This window comes from Podarcis vaucheri, assembly GCF_965113315.1.
Source record: "Podarcis vaucheri genome assembly, chromosome: W".
NCBI classification, from domain to species: Eukaryota; Metazoa; Chordata; class Lepidosauria; order Squamata; family Lacertidae; genus Podarcis; species Podarcis vaucheri.
This window is the reverse complement of record NC_138757.1, coordinates 25,402,862-25,418,514: the sequence shown is the minus strand read 5'-3', so window position 1 is coordinate 25,418,514 and position 15,653 is coordinate 25,402,862. Positions and strand designations below refer to the sequence as shown.

At 43.2% G+C, this 15,653-nt stretch overlaps 1 pseudogene across 1 annotated transcript; it reads left to right on the top strand.

Annotated features, from left to right (window-relative positions):
• The first annotated feature begins 1,098 nt into the window (after nucleotides 1-1,098).
• LOC309523376 (E3 ubiquitin-protein ligase RNF4 pseudogene) lies at nucleotides 1,099-13,681 on the top strand (annotated as a pseudogene). Its single transcript has 3 exons — nucleotides 1,099-1,180; nucleotides 4,238-4,268; nucleotides 12,744-13,681. The product of its transcript is annotated as an E3 ubiquitin-protein ligase RNF4 pseudogene (transcript).
• Nucleotides 13,682-15,653: the final 1,972 nt, after the last annotated feature.

Genomic DNA, 15,653 nt, shown 5'->3' with positions numbered 1-15,653 from the left:
TGAGGATCGCAAATCAATTAGCGGGAGTCACGGCTGACCTACAAAGTCCAAGAGTTATGCCTTTTGGATTACAGTCGGGCTCCGCCTGTTTTCAAGCTTTCATGCACCACGTGTTGGGGTCCCTGCTGTACAAGAACTGCGTAGCCTTCTTGGACGACGTCTTAATTTATTTGGACAATGAGAAGCAACATGTCAGAGATGTCAGGGAAGTGCTAAAACGACTGCAGAAGCACCAGTTGTGGGTCAAGCTGGAAAAATGTCAGTTTCACGCCAGAGAAGTCGAGTTTCTGGGATACAAGTTGTCAGACAAAGGCTTAGCGATGGACCCAAGCAAGGTGCAGGCAGTGCTGGAGTGGAAGGCTCCCCAAACCCGTGATTGAGGCAGCCACGAAGTGAAGGGCTATCCAGACAGAAAGGTTTAACCAGGCAACATAGCCAGGAGAGGTGGCAACTTACGCAGGAGCAACCCATACTCATTATACGATGTTTCCAACTTTTCGTTTTGGGGCGACCTTTTTCCATAACTGAGAATACTTAGTCCCTTTTCCAGTGTTTCTAAGCAAAAGTGCATCCCTTTATGATACAGGAAACTGGGGGGAAGAAAAGAAAAGTCAACAAGTTACACCCCTAGTGCCCACACAAACACACAGACACGCCTTCTTGGCACTGCCTGCTTTCATCCACATGCCTTGGGATATTTGTGAGGGTGCTTCTGAGCATGTACAAAGTACCCCCCATACACAAAAACCCTGTCTCCACCGGCTTATCACACAGCTCACCCATGAGCATGCCTGAGTCTGGATGTGCAACTGGAGAGGGTATGAAAAACAGTCACCCTGAACCAAATTTGAAAATTGCAATGAATAGAGAGGGGGGGGGAAGGATTAGATTCTCAATTATACTCTCTATTGCTTCATGTAGGTTATCAATGGAACCCCTGAAAAAGATATGGCAGCACACAAATGATTCCCAAGGATGGGAATAAAATCTGCTTCCAGATTTCTTTGGGGAAACTCCTTGAAACTATTGCACAGATGGGAGAGCAGGAGCTGGTCGCTCGCGCATGCGCCTGGCAGGGACCTGGCCTCGCCGTGAGCAGCAGAGCTTCCCGCCGTGGGGCTCACGGCGGACTCCCGAGAAGGGCACGGAGGCTGCAGCGCCTGCTGTCGCTTACTCCAAAGTAAGTGTGTACGCACTTACCTGGGACTAGTTGGTCCGATCTGACTCAATGCACTTACTTCTGAGTAGACATTTAGGGGAGGGGGTGAAATGTTGCGTCTGCCTGTTGTGCCAACAAGGAGAGGGAGCTTTCTTGCAGGAAAATCGCCAGGAAAGTGTTGTTCTTATTACACCTGTTGCTTGAGAGAACTGCCAGCACGGCAAGGAGGCAAGGTGCGCGCCAAAAGGGCGGCAGACCCGTGTATGGCTGTGTGTGTGTGAATGTGAAGTTGCGTGCAGTGGGCGAGAGACGAGACCTGCAGCCAGGGAGAAAGTGTGGTTCCCACAGGCTTTCTCATGGGAAGCGGGCAAGGCAGGGAAGAGGCGCTTGCCCTCCGAGGCTGCAGCAGGACATGATACAAGAGCGAGTGCGCAAGTGGCGTGAGCCACCCATGCACGCCAGGCACAGATGGCAGCAGCGGCTCCCTCCGAAAGCGAGGGGCGGGGATTCGTCTTCTGAGGGTATAGGCAGCAAGGAGCCAAAGACAGCTCCCGAGCGTGCAAAGGGAAGGCAGTGTGGTGTGGCGGTTAGAGAGCTGAACGTGGGGGCCGACCTGATCTTACTCAGAGCAGACCCACGGACATTACGGGACACAGAGAGAGTTTGGTGAGAGCCTGCAGTTCTATGATTCTTTGAGAGCAGGAGAAGGACTTTTCCCTACCCGCTTTCTCAATGCCAGCCATCATTTTTTTTTATAAAAAAACTTATATCTATAAAAACATATCAGTTCCAACAGTCATACAACAGATCTTCTCATCTTATACAATATTTTAGACTTCCGTCAACACCTCTGATGATTTCCCATTCTTTATCACTTATTCTGCATTTCTTAATTTCTAGATTACATTTAATTATCCTTAATTAATAATGCTTTTCATAGTCTTTCTTGCAGTATTTCAAACTATCCACCTTACCAAACTTCTTGCAGTCCTACTAGCGTAATCTGTTCATCACAATTACTTTTCAAATAGTTCATATATTTACTCCAGTCTTCTATGAATCTCTGATCCCGCAGGTTTCGAATCCTTCCTGTTAATTTATCTAATTCTGCATAGTCCATCAACTTCACCCTCCATTCTTCTTTCGTTGGTAGTTCTTCTTGCTTCCATTTTTGTGCCAATAATATTCTTGCTGCAGTCATTGCATATAAAAACAACTTACAATCCTGTCTATTAATATCATCTCCTACAATGCCAAGTAAAAATGCTTCTGGTTTCTTAATCAATGTATATTACAACATCTTTTTCATCTCATTATATATCATTTCCCGGAAGCTTTTCACTTTTTTACATTCCCACCACATGTGATAAAAAGGTCCTTCCTTTTCTTTACATTTCCAACATTTATTACTTATTTTATACATTTTAGCTAATTTTACTGGGGTGATATAACACCTATACATCATTTTCATCACATTTTCTTTCAAAGCATTGCATGCAGTAAATTTTAATCCTTCCTTCCACAGTTTCCCCTGATCTTTTAACTGTATATTATACCCAAAATCTTTGGCCCAGTGTATCATAACCGACTTTACCTCTTCATCTTTCAAATGCCATTCAAGCAGCAATTTATACATTTTAGACAAAAAAATTATTTATTATTCAATACATCAATTTCAAATTTTGATTTGTTATCATCAAATCCTTTTTCCCTCAAATCCTGTTTAAACATTTCATTGACTTGGCAGTAGTGTAGCCTATCACTTACATATTCTTTAACCTAAAAGAATAACCACTTTAACCCAAGTGGTTAGCACGCTGTCCACCAGCCCAAAGAGTGCTGGATTGTCTGTGTGCCGCTTGTTCGCTTATGGTAGTCTGTTGTAACATACACAGAGCTACTCTCTCAACCAGAAAGGAGAGTAGAACACTTCAAAATGAATAAATTAATCAGCCACAGGTTTGCTTGATCTATAAGTGATACGTTGCGGTCTTAATATTGATCCCTTAATTGGTCTAGGGGTTTTCAATTCAGCTATGCAGTTGTTCCTCGCAATATTGACTTGATAAAATGCTTATGACCCTGAGAGGTAGTGCCTGGCCCATGGTCACTCAGTGAGCTTCATGGCCTGCTGTGGATTTGGACCCTGGTCTGCCCAGTCTTAGTTCAACACTCTTAGCACTACCTTTTACTGAAGAAAATAAACTTGTTCAGAAACAGCATAGTCAAAGAGCATACACCGAGTGCTCCTAGCAGCCTTCTTCGTCTTCCCAGAGGCACAGCTCTTAGTTACTGATTAACTGGAGTCCTGGAGCCGCTCCGTCTGCAACAACACAACATACTGGTTGAGACACACACACTCTACACACAGACTGAGACCCACAGAGATGGCTGGTTACATTTATAGGGAACCCAAGATGAGTCCCGAGTCACAGTGACGCAGCATTTGACTGCTAACACTTAGGCTTGACAGATTTGTGTAGCCCTCGTAGGCCTGGCCTGCTTCTGCTCTCAAGAACCTTTGTCTCCTGACAAAACCTCAACCCTGTCCTTAAGCGCTTAGCCATCTTCTGGGTTCTTGGGACAGGAGCATGCAGCTAAAGTGTCCCATCCTTGCTGCTCCTCACCAGTTCAGAGTCAGGCAGGTCTTTGGCCAATTTGTGGCGATGCATCGACTTTGATGTGATTGAGAGAAGTGAAGCTACTGTGGAACCATTGCTCTGCCAAGTCCTCAAGGGGCGGTACAGAGTTCTCCTCCCTCCCACTTAGTCCCACAGCCACGCTGAGAGGCAGGGACTGGGCATTCAGTGAGCTTCATGCCTAGTGTGGATTGGGACCCTGGTCTGCCCAGTCTTAGTTCAACACTCTTGCCACTACCTGTCAGAGGAACTGGCAAAAAGCCACAGGAAAAGATTTTGCAAGGATACAACAGTCTCTCAATCTGTGCACTTTTGCCCATGCTAAACCCCAGCAATGCTTATGCAGCTGCAGTAAAAGAGCCAGGATGCTTCCTTGGATGTTTGAGCATGGGCCATACTGGAGATCTAACTCCTTTTTGTGTCTCTCCTCCTGCTGTAGGTCCGAGGGCGGCTTCCAAAGAAGCTACTGGGTAAGTTTGTTTTACTTAAAGTCTTTGGAAAAGAGGTGGACAATATTGACGCTGCTTCTGTGCAGTCGCTTTGCCTGTGAGCCCGATCGAGATGCACAACAGTGCACTGCCGCCTTGGGCAAACGAGAAGCTATGGAGGGATCATGCAACTTTTTGTTCTTTTCAAAGTTTGCACTTCAAGACTTTTATTTTTTTTAAAAATCCCCTTTGCAAATTCGAGAAGTTTCCCCATGTTGTGCCTGAGCATTTGACGCTGCTTCTGTGCAGCCTCACCAGTGCACTGTGCTCACTAGAAAGACTCCCTTAAAAATCCATTCTTTGCCAAACTCATTTTGGCACCAATGCTCTCCCTGATAACAACAACAACAACAACAACAACAATTTATTATTTATACCCCGCCCATCTGGCTGCGCTACCCCAGCCACTCTGGGTGGCTTCCAACAAAATATGAAAACACAGTAATCCATCAAATATTAAAAGCTTCCCTAACCAGGGCTGCCTTCAGATGTCTTCTAAAAGTCTGGTAGTTGTTGTTCTCTCTCTTTTTTTTTAAAAAAATAAGTTTTTATTGTTAAAATAGTTCATCATTAATACACATAAACAAGCATACAAACATACATTTCATACAATCCTTAAAAGTGTTCAAACATACTTACACTCAATCCCACAAATAATTCCTTTTCCCATCACCATCCACCACCCCTCACCCCACCTTTGTGTTTGACTTCCAATCTACTCAATTACAATTTCTTTCCACTTCTATTACTTTCTTTCACACACCTTTAGCCTAATTTCATACTTCTTTTTCTATTACACATTGTTATCCATCTTATTTGATATTTCAGTATTTGAAATGGAACTTGTTTATTCTAATAGGAGTTCTGATTTTTCGATATGATTTTGCAAGTATCTTTTAAACACCTTCCAGTCCCTATCTATCTTTTCTTTTGAAATCCTTCCAATTTCTTCCATTGTTTTGGATGTATTGTAATACTCCAATAATTTGGCAAGCCACTCTGTTTTTGTCGGTATTATACCACTTTTCCAGTTTTTCGCAATCAATAGCCTTGCTGCTACTGTTGCGTATAAATATAAGGTCTTATCTTCTTCCTTTAGGCTTCCTGGTACTATTCCCAATAGAAAACCTTCTGGTGTTTTCCTAAATGAGTATCTAAACATTTTTTTTCATTTCATTATATATTATTTCCCAAAACTGTTTGATGTTTAAACAGTTCCACCATATATGTATCATAGTACCTTTTCCTGTGTTGCATCGCCAGCAGACATTGCTACAATTTTTATTCATTTTTATTCATTTTTTGCTATTCTTTCAGGTGTTAAATACCATCTATGTTGCATTTTAAGGTAATTTTCTTTCAGTATATAACACATAGTGAATTTCATATCTTCTTTCCACAATTTCCCCCATTGTTCAAACATAATATTTTTCCCAATATCTTGCGCCCATTTAATCATTGATGCTTTAACCAATTCATCCTTTGTTTCCCACTCTAAAATCAGATTATACAATTTAGATATATTTTTTTTATTTTTCTTGTATTAAGTATTTATCAAATTTAGATATTTCTTTTTCAAATCCTAACTTTTTGCCTTTCACTAATCTATACTTAATTTGAATATATTGGAACCAATCACTAATATGAGCTTTAATTTCTGTGTAATCCTTTAATTCCAATTCTCCGTTTTCTTCCTTTAATACAGTTTTATAGGTAGCCCAATTTTCTTTCATATTTAATTTTTTCACTGCGGCAATTTCTGCTGGCGATGCCCACCAGGGAGTTTTCGGTTCTAGGAGTCTTTTATATTTCTCCCATATTTTATATATAGATTTTCTGATTATATGCCCTAGGAAGCCTTTATGTACTCTCACTTTTCATCTATTAGATAGGCATGCCATCCAAATCTCGTCTCTACTCCCTCTAAATCCAATACATCCGAGTCATCTAATTTGATCCATTCCTTTAGCCAGGTCAGACCCACCGCATCGTGATATAACTCCATACAGTGGTACCTCGCAAGACGAATGCCTCGCAAGACGAAAAACGCGCAAGACGAAAGAGTTTTCCGTTTTTTGAGTCTTTCCGCAAGACAAATTTCCCTATGGGCTTGCTTCGCAAGACAAAACGTCTTGCGAGTTCTTGTGAGTTTGTTTCCTTTTTCTTAAAGCCGCTAAGCCGTTAATAGCCGCTAAGCCGCTAATAGCCGTGCTTCGCAAGACGAAAAAACCGCAAGTCGAAGAGACTCGCGGAACGGATTAATTTCGTCTTGCAAGGCACTACTGTATCTGGGAGACCAAATCCTCCTCTCTCCTTCTTATCTATCATTATTTTGTGTTTTATTCTTGGCTTTTTCCCTGACCATATGAATTTAGCCAAATCTCTTTTCCAGTTGTTAAAACATTTATCTCCTCCTAGTATTGGGATACTTTGAAATAAAAACATCATCCTTGGTAATATGTTCATCTTTATTACTGATATTTTCCCTAGTAAGGAAAGATTTAGTTTCCCCCATACTTGCAAGTCATTTTTTATTTCATTCCATGTTTTCCCATAGTTCTCATTACTTAAATCTATAGTGTTTGTTGTTAAATTTATTCCAAGATACCTTATTTTCTTTTTAATTTCCAAACCTGTAATTTCTTGTAATTTCACTTTATCTTTTTCTTCCATATTTTTCACTAGTATTTTGGTTTTCCCATAGTTTAATTTGAATCCTGCTAATCTGCCATATTCGTTTATGCATTCCAATATTCTAGGTGTACATTGTAGGGGATTTTCTGTTGTGATCATAACATCATCTGCAAAGGCTCTTAACTTGTATCTTTTTTCACCAACTGCTATTCCTCTTATTTGGTTGTCCTGCCTTATTTTCTTTAATAGAACCTCTAATACTATTATAAATAACATTGGGGATAGGGGGCATCCTTGTCTTGTACCTTTAAAGATGTTGATTTCTTCTCCAAACTCTCCATTAATAATAATTTTTGCTTTCTGTTGGTTATATATTGCATTTATACCTTTTTGGAATTTTTCACCTAGACACAATTCTTTTAATAGTTTTTTCATAAATTCCCATGAGATTTTGTCGAAAGCCTTCTCCGCATCGATTGAAATCAGGGCTGCTTGTTTGTCTCTTCTTACTTATAGATATTACATTATGTCTATTATATTTCTGATAGTATCCTTTATTTGTCTACCTTCCACAAATCCAGCCTGATTTTTATGTACTATTTTTCCTACAATTTTTTTCAACCTGTTAGCCAATAATCCTGCATAAATTTTATAATCGGAATTTAACAATGAAATGGGTCTATAATTTGAGACAGATTCCAAATCCGTACCTTGTTTTGGCAGGAGCGTTATATACCCTTGAGTCCAAGAGTCTGGAATATTCCCCTTCTCTACTGCTTCCTCTATTACTTCTTTTAGTGGGTCGATTAATTCATTTAACATTTCTTTGTAGTATTCTGCTGCTATGCCGTCTGGACCTGGGGTTTTCCCTATTTTTAATTTTTGAATTGATTCCTTAATTTCTACGGTTGATATTGGTTCATTTAATAACTTATGGTCTTCTTCTGCTATCTCTATTAATTTATTTTTCTTTATATATTCCTCTATTTCTTCTATTGGCACTTCATCTTTTTGATATAATTTTTTTGTAATATTTTTCATATTCTTTTTAAATTTCTGTCATATCCCTTATTGTCCTCTCTTCTACTTTTATTTTATTTATTAATTTTTCATTTCTTTGTTTCTTTAATTGCCAGGCAAGGATCTTGCCAGGCAAGGAGTTGTTGTTCTCTTGGACATCTGGTGGGAGGGTGTTCCACAGGGCAGGTGCCACCACCGAGAAGGCCCTCTGCCTGGTTCCCTGTAACTTGGCTTCTCGCAGCGAGGGAACCTCCAGAAGGCCCTTGGAGATGGACCCAGGTGTCCGGGCAGAACAATGGGGGTGGAGACGCTCCTTCAGGTATACTGGACCGAGACCGTTTAGGGCTTTAAAGGTCAGCATCAACACTTTGAATTGTGCTCAGAAACGTACTGGGAGCCAGTGTAGGTCTTTCAAGACCGGCGTTATGTGGTCTCGGCAGCTGCTCCCAGTCACCAGTCTAACTGCCGCATTCTGGATTAATTGCAGTTTCTGAGTCACCTTCAAAGGTAGCCCCATGTAGAGCACATGGCAGTAGTCCAAGCAGGAGATAACTAGAGCATGCACCACTCTGGCCAGACAGTCTGCGGGTAGATAGAGTCTCATCCTGCGTACCAGATGGAGCTGGTAAACAGCTGCCCTGGGCACAGAATTGACCTGCGCCTCCGTGGACAGCTGAAGGAGAAAAATAATCATTTCCTTAATAACATTTTTAAATAGTGTATTTAACTAAAACAATAAAATTATAGCATATGTATTCATGTTTGTTAACTGATGTGGTTAAACGTGGGGGTTTTTTTTTGTTAAAAAACCCAAAAAAAACTTAGACTGAGTTTTAGCACACATGAAAGACTTAAAACAAATACTTCTTTCCTGATGAATAGCCTTTGGACTATAATATTAATAATAATAATAATAATAATAATAATAATAATAATAATAATAATAATAATAATTTATACCCCGCCCATCTGACTGGGCTTCCCCAGCCACTCTGGGCGGCTTCCAAAAGAATATTAAAATACTATAATACATCAAACATTAAAAGCTTCCCGAAACAGGGCTGCCTTCAGATGTCTTCTAAAAGCCTGGTAGTTGTTGTTCTCCTTGACATCTGGTGGGAGGGCGTTCCACAGGGCAGGCGCCACTACCGAGAAGGCCCTCTGCCTGGTTCCCTGTAGCTTTGCTTCTTGCAATGAGGGAACCGCCAGAAGGCCCTTGGTGCTGGACCTCAGTGTCCGGGTAGAACGATGGGGGTGGAGATGCTCCTTCAGATATACTGGACCAAGGCCGTTTAGGGCTTTAAAGGTCAGCACCAACACTTTGAATTGTGCTCGGAAACGTACTGGGAGCCAATGTACGTCTTTCAAGACCGGTGTTATGTGGTCTTCGGCCGCTCCCACTCACCAGTCTAGCTGCCGCGTTCTGGATTAGTTGTAGTTTCCAGGTGACCTTCAAAGGTAGCCCCACGTAGAGCGCATTGCAGTAGTCCAAGCGGGAGATAACCAGAGCATGCACCACTCTGGCGAGGCAGTCCGCAGGCAGATAGGGTCTCAGCCTGCGTACCAGATGGAGCTGGTAAACAGCTGCCCTGGATACAGATTTGACCTGTGCCTCCATGGACAGCTGTGAGTCCAAAATGACTCCCAGGCTGCGCACCTGGTCCTTCAGGGGCACAGTTACCCCATTCAGGACCAAGGAATCCTCCACACCTGCCCGCCTCCTGTCCCCCAAAAACAGTACTTCTGTCTTGTCAGGATTCAACCTCAATCTGTTAGCCGCCATCCAACCTCCAACCGCCTCCAGGCACTCACACAGGACCTTCACTGCCTTCACTGGTTCTGATATGAAAGAGAGGTAGAGCTGGGTATCATCCGCATACTGATGAACACCCAGCCCAAATCCCCTGATGATCTCTCCCAGCGGCTTCATGTAGATGTTGAAAAGCATGGGGGAGAGGACAGAACCCTGAGGCACCCCACAAGTGAGGGTCCAGGGGTCTGAACACTCATCCCCCACCACCACTTTCTGAACACGGCCCAGGAGGAAGGAGCGGAACCACTGTATAACAGTGCCCCCAGCTCCCAGCCCCTCAAGACGGTCCAGAAGGATGTTATGGTCGATTGTATCAAACGCCGCTGAGAGATCCAGCAGAACTAGGAAACAGCTCTCACCTTTGTCCCTAGCCCGCCGGAGATCATCAACCAGTGCAACCAAGGCAGTTTCAGTCCCATGATGAGGCCTGAATCCCGACTGGAAGGGATCCAAATGGTCCGCTTCTTCCAGGCGTGCCTGGAGTTGTTCAGCAACCACTCGCTCAATCACCTTGCCCAAGAATGGAAGATTTGAGACTGGGCAATAGTTGGCTATTGTGGCCGCATCTAAAGATGGTTTTTTAAGAAGCGGTTTAATAGCCGCCTCTTTCAGCGAGTCTGGGAAGGCTCCCTCACGGAGGGAAGCATTCACCACCCCACGAAGCCCATCGCCCAGTCCTTCCCGGCTAGCTTTTATAAGCCAAGATGGGCAAGGATCAAGGAGACAAGTGGTTGGTTTCACTCGTCCAAGCAGCCTGTCCACATCCTCGGGGGTAACAGATTGGAATTGATCCCACACAATGTGACTAGACAGGACTCTAGCACTCTCCCGCCCCGGCCCTGCTCCCACGGTGGAGTCTACCTCTTTTCGAATCTGAGCGACTTTATCTGCAAAAAACTTTGCAAAGTCATTGCAGGAGATCATGTTGCCCCTACTGGGCCCTGATGGAGCAGGTGGTTCCGCTAAATTGCGAACCACCTGAAAGAGTCTCCTGCTGCTGTTTTCCGCAGATGCAATAGAGGCGGTGAAGAAAGTCTTCTTCGCCGTCGCTATCGCCACTTGGTAGGCTTGACATTGAGCTCTAACCCGTGTCCGGTCAGATTCAGAATGGGTTATCCGCCACCGGCGCTCTAGCCGTCTCAACGATTGTTTCATTGCCCTCAGATCCGTGGAAAACCACGGGGCTGTCTGGGCTCCATGCAATCGGAGAGGGCGCTTTGGAGCCAAACAGTCAATAGCCCTGGTTAACTCCACATTCCAGCGGGCCACCAGGGAATCAGCTGAAAGGCCATCAACATGGGATAAAGCATCCCCTACCTCTCTCTGGAAACCATTTGGATCCATTAAGTGGCGGGGGCGGACCATCCGAATCGGTCCCACCTCCCTGCAGAGGGGAAGGGTCGCGGAGAAGTCCAGTTGCACCAGGAAGTGATCTGACCCTGGCACTTCTTTGGTTTCGCTTTTACTTAATGTCAGATCACCAACATCCATAGAGGTGAACACCAGGTCCAAGGCATGCCCGTGGCTATGAGTTGGGCCAGACTTATTCAGGGACAGCCCCATGGAGGCCATGCTTTCCACGAAGTCCCGAGCGGCCCCTTGTAAGGTCGTGTCGGCATGGATGTTAAAATCCCCCAGGACGACCAAGCTAGGTGTCTCCAGGAGGACATCCGCCACGACCTGAAGCAGCTCGGGCAGGGAATCCTTGGTGCAGCGGGGAGGTCGGTACACCAATAGGAATCCTGTACTGCCCCTATTGCCCAACTTCCAGAACATGCACTCAGAGAACTGGGTCTTCCCAATAGGAAGCCTGGTGCAAACTAATGACTTCCTAAAAATCACTGCAACCCTGCCCTCCCCACCCACAAGGCCTGGGTTGCTGTGCGTAAGAGAAACCTGGTGGACATGCAGCGGCAAGGACAGGCCCATCTGCTTCATCCAACCAGGTCTCTGTCACACATGCCAGGTCAAAGCCTCCATCCACAATCAGGTCGTGGATGGCAGTGGTTTTATTCATCGACCTGGCATTGCACAGCAACACTTTCAGGTCATGTGGGTTTCCCTTGTTGATTCCAGTATCCTTCCGGTCAGGACCAGACCTGGAGGCAGGGATAGTCCTCAAACAACGACTAAGCCTGCTTCCTCGGTAATGACATGGTCTGGTCTTAGCGTAACTCCTCCTCCTACCCATGATGTAACTTAAATAGAAAACTATCTTTAGAAAGATCTTTCCTCCAAAAGCATTTTATTTTAAAAATCCAATTTAAATAAAAAACAGATTTTTTAATTATTCTTTTTAAAATCATTGATTTTTATCCACCCTGTTGGGTGTACACATTGAATGTGTCATACCTGGAAAATACCTCTTGCAAGAGCAGCCATAGGAGGTGCGTTCTAGTAGAGGCAACTCCAATGAATTTCATTTAAGATTTCCCATCGTCCTCAGCTTGGCTATGTGCCCTGGTTCTTCTTGAAGAAGAGACCTTCATCATGAGTTCTTCCCTTCTCCTTATCAGACTCTTGTATAAAGAGGACTGTCAAGGTAGGGAAAGATGCTCCACCTCATAATGATCCTAATTGTTTTAGCTAATCTCTTGGCTGAAAGATAGAAAACTAATAGTTGTGTGCCTGCTTCTTAGCCTAATCCTGTTTCTTCCCACGTTAATGCAGTTCTCTAGAGTAACACGAAAGACACCCTAACTCAGGCTTCCTCAACCTCGGCCCGTCCGATGTTTTGAGACTACAATTCCCATCCTCCCTGACCACTGGTCCTGCTGGCTAGGGATCATGGGAGTTGTAGGCCAAAAACATCTGGAGGGCCGAGGTTGAGGAAGCCTGCCCTAACTCCTCAAGATGTTGAACTTGCTCCAGCTTCGGAGTACCTGCTATAAAAGAGACAACTCTAAGAAAGTCATGGTGCTCCAAAGCGTCACCAGTTGCATCAAGTTGCTTTAGAGAGAGCATTCATGGTCATCCTTATCACATTACAGAATTGCTTGGCGACTAAGCAGGGAGCAGCACACGGAGATAAGGGGGGAAGCAAGTACTCTGCAGCCTGTGCCTCTCCCATCCCTGTGCATCATGAGTTCAACAAGTACAGAATGTAATGCAACCCAGCACAGCAACAGCAAGAGGGGCAGTCGCAACACCTCCGCAAGACCTCCTCATACTCTGGGCAAGATGATGGTGGGAACTGCTTCTGAACCCTGTATCCCCTCCTCCTCCGCCTCCGCCTCCCTGCCACACAGCCTTAACGATAGAAGCATTGATGTGGAAGTAGTTGACCTCACTTGCGAAACTTCAGAACCTCTAGTTGTTGATCTTACGCAAGACGATTCTCTTGTGCTTGTTGGAGAGAGTGGGCAGCAGCCCGATAGAGAGTTCAGACCTCAACCATTGTCTGACAGCCTCATATTTAGTGGTGGTGGTGATGATAGCAGACACACAGAGAGTGGTGCTCTTGCCACTAGAAAGCTCCCCAGAGAAGTGGGAAGGAGGGAATTTGCAAGATCCTCAGGCACTTTGAGTTGTGGAATTTGTATAGACAGCTTTGCAGAGATTGTGCAAAGCGGACGGCTTATAGTGTCAACAACATGTGGCCACATCTTCTGTAGTCAGTGCCTCAGCAATTTTCTTAGGTATGCTAACTTTTGCCCAATTTGTAGGAGGCATCTCACTCCAAAGGAGTATCATCCAATTTATATGTGAAGACATGGGTGTTCCTGAACACAGTCTAATGTGGCCTTCATAAACATGCGTGAACTCCAAAGAACACACCAAGTACAGTATATATGACTTCAATATGACAGTTAGCAATTTCACTTTTTCCCAGTTGGCCTCCTTATAGTCCAGTTGTACTGTTTCAGCTTCGTTTTGCTTTAAGGGTTTTGCAGCTCACATTTTTTGAGGTCTGTAGACGTTTGAAGAACAGCTTGGAGGATATGTCTGCTGCTGCCATATTGCTTTGTGCCGATATCTCATTTCTTTTTTTTTCCCAGATAAGTATTTATTAGTTTTCCAAAAGTAAAAAAAAAAGAATGGAATACTAAAGCATAAGAATAAAGAAAGAAATAACAACACAAGACAGATATACCATATATACAATAAAGATTTTTCAACTATCAAGTTAACATAGTCGTCTCTTCCTGGACTTCCTTCAACCCGCCCGTAAATCTTCCGCAATAAAATTCTAAGATACACATTACCTAATATGTATTGTCATTAGCCATTCTTCTACCTCTATTTACCTTGAACAATACCTCTTCCTCTTTCACAGTGCTTCTCTGAATCCCCTTAACGTTATTTGACCTTCACTAAGATGCTCCAAGTAATCTACATATTTCCCCCAGTCCTTGACAAACTTTTGGTCTCTTAGATGTCTGATCTTTCCAGTTAGTCTATCCAAATCCGCGTAGTCCAGTAACTTCGATCTCCACTCCTCTATTGTTGGCATTTCCTTTTTTTTCCACTTCTGAGCAAGGACTATCCTTGCTGCTGTTACTGCATAATACATAAATTTATGTTCTTTCTTCTTAATTTCATTCCCTAGTATTCCTAGCAGGAAAATTTCGGGTTTTTTGGTAAACGTATACTTTAGAACCTTTTTTAATTCAATATATACTTCCTCCCAATATTCTCTCACTCTCCTGCACTCCCACCACATGTGATAAAAAACACCCTCCTTCTCTTCACACTTCCAACATTTGCTGTCTACTTTGTACATTTTTGACAATTTCGCAGGTGTTATGTACCACCTGTAAAACATCTTCATGACGTTCTCTTTCACCGTCATACACGCAGTAAAGTCCAGACCCTCTTTCCATACATTCTCCCAATCCTCAAATTGTATAGCATGGCCCACATCATTAGCCCATCGAATCATTACTGTCTTAACTTCTTCATCTGCCAAATTCCAATCCAGCAACATATTATACATTCTAGATATTATTTTCACCTCGCTATTTATAATTTCCGTCTGGAATTTTGATTCTTTATCTGCATACCCTCTATCTTTAGCCTCTTTTCTAAACATCTCGTTAACTTGGACATGGTGCAACCAGTCGTACACGTACCCCTTAATCTGCTCATACGGTTTTAATTTCCATTTCCCATTCTCTTTCATTAGCAGTTGTTCATATGTTGCCCAGTCTCCACTCATATTGATTTTCTTGAGGCTCATCACTTCGAGGGGTGAAAGCCAGTGTGGGATCTTAGGTTCTAGTATATTCTTATATCTTTCCCATACTTCGATAAGTGGGCCTCTAAAAATATGATTTTCAAACCCCTTATGCATTTTCCTCTTACCACACCACAGATAGGCATGCCAGCCGAACCTGTTATTAAAACCCTCTAAATCGAGTAACTCCTTATTCTTTAGCTTGGCCCAGTCTTTTATCCAGCAGAGACATACTGCCTCATAGTAGAGTCCCAGGTCCGGTAAGGCAAAGCCTCCCCTTTCCCTTCTATCTGTCAACAGTTTATATTTTATACGGGGTTTTTTGCCCTGCCATATAAATCTTGATAGTGCTCTCTGCCATTCCTTGAACACTCTACTCCCCTTAATTATGGGAATGGTCTGAAATAGAAATAATACCCTCGGTAATACATTCATTTTAATAGTATTGATCCTTCCCCAAAGAGACAGTTTCAGTCTTCCCCATGCTTCCAAGTCTTTTCTTATTTCTCTCCACACTGGCTCATAGTTATTTTTAAATAAGTCTATATTTTTAGGCGTAAGCCAAATCCCCAAATATTTTATTTTCTTAACCACCTGTATCTGTGACTGTTCTTGGATTATTTCTATTGTTCTTTGATCTATATTCTTTACCATCATCTTTGTTTTCCTCTTATTTAATTTAAAGCCTGCTATTTCTCCAAATTGATCTATTTCCTTTAGGATT